The 1,702-nt window shown below is 39.1% G+C and overlaps 1 non-coding gene across 1 annotated transcript; it reads left to right on the top strand.

The window, feature by feature from the left end:
* Nucleotides 1-624: 624 nt before the first annotated feature.
* On the top strand, nt 625-743 carry LOC126877652 (5S ribosomal RNA). Its single transcript, XR_007695220.1, has one exon. It is a non-coding gene; the product is annotated as a 5S ribosomal RNA (ribosomal RNA).
* Nucleotides 744-1,702: the final 959 nt, after the last annotated feature.

The following is a 1,702-nucleotide window of genomic DNA, read 5'->3' as shown; positions in this document are numbered from 1 at the left end:
AGACATATCGCTAAATAAGGCAGTCTTCATATTCTCTAATGAAAACACCTCGGACAACCCCAAACAACCAGACACAGAAATAAACTACTTTACAAATTATAATCAACTAAAAATCATTTCCTCTAAATTAAACAATAAAAAATCATCCGCTTTCGACGACGTCCCGAACATTTTGCTCAAACGGTTAACCAACAAAATAAAATGATATTAAACAGTGCTCTTTAATAATATTAGCAGCCATCACAAAAGAAAAGAAAATAAAGACCGCTTCTCACCCTCAAACCTGCGATATATAAGTCTCCTACCCAACATAACCAAAATATTCGAAATAATCATAAATAACCCCCTAGTCTCCTTTTGAACAAAAAAAAAAAAAAAAAAAAAAAAAAAAAAAAAAAAAAAAAAAAAAAATAAATAACGTAATCCTAATAAAAAATCAATTCGGCTTCCTTAACAAACAATGTTTAACAATCTATAATCGAATAATCGAGAAAATGAAATGTTTTAGTATTACGCGATCATTATCATGCATATTGTATCATTCTCATTTTGGCACACACCTATGTTTCTTTAAATATTCTATTTTTTGACCATGGAAAACAAATAAGAAAACTATTAATTTCAGCCAACGCTCATACCGCGCTGAGTGCACTCGTTCTCGTCCGATCACGAAAGTTAAGCAGCGCCGGGCACGGATAGTACTTGGATGGGTGACCGCCTGGGAACTCCGTGTGGTGTTGGCTTTTTTTTATTTTTCCAATATTTTTTTACTTTTCTTGACAATCTATTTTTAATAATCTACGATCGAAGCATCGAGAAAGAGAAATGTTTTAGCATTACGCGATCATTATCATGCATATTGTATCATTCTCATTTTGGCACACACCTATGTTTCTTTAAATATTCTATTTTTTGACCATGGAAAACAAATAAGAAAACTATTAATTTCAGCCAACGCTCATACCGCGCTGAGTGCACTCGTTCTCGTCGAGTCGACTGTTGACCGCCGAGCGGGACGGACCCCTCGGAGCGCGCGTCGGAGTAGACTAACATCCACTAAAGTAGAAGGATCAAGTGACAAAATAGTGACAAAAAAGTGAAAAATACTGCATCCACATCATCTCCATAAATACAAATAAGAACAAAAAGAAAATAAAATAAGATAAGACAAAATAAAACTGTACAAAAAAATAAAAGCCACCGATAACGAAGCCAAGAGCAACGAAACGGAACCCACCGTAGACCCAATAAAAAAAGCCATCAAGAGAAAAATAATTACACATAAAACAGCCAGGGAAATCAACAGTATCTTAAGACTCCCCGCTCAAAAGACGCGGAAACTCAACCCACAACCTAACCTGGTTGCCAGGGCAAAGAGTCTAGCAAACATCCTAGGAAACACAGTTGTAGATTATCACCCCAGCCAAGAAGAAAAGGCTAACGAAATTACAATCTGAACCAGAGCCTCATCCACAACCGGGACCATCAAACTACTCCACTTGGAACTCAACGCTAGATCAAATAAGAAAGAAAAACGAAAGATTACGAGGCAAAACGGGAAGACACGGTCCCACCACGCCACCGGAACAATCGGCGCAGCAGGGGCGACGCACCCCACCGTACAACCCAGGAGGCCCGGCGCCTCCAACACCGCCAAGGGGGGACCGAGCACCTGACGGACGCCCCACCGGATGCTCCGCGA

The sequence above is a fragment of the Bombus huntii genome, unplaced genomic scaffold, assembly GCF_024542735.1.
Source record: "Bombus huntii isolate Logan2020A unplaced genomic scaffold, iyBomHunt1.1 ctg00000204.1, whole genome shotgun sequence".
In the NCBI taxonomy this organism is placed as follows: Eukaryota; Metazoa; Arthropoda; class Insecta; order Hymenoptera; family Apidae; genus Bombus; species Bombus huntii.
The sequence above is the reverse complement of the archived record's forward strand: the minus strand, read 5'-3'. Positions and strand labels throughout refer to the sequence as shown.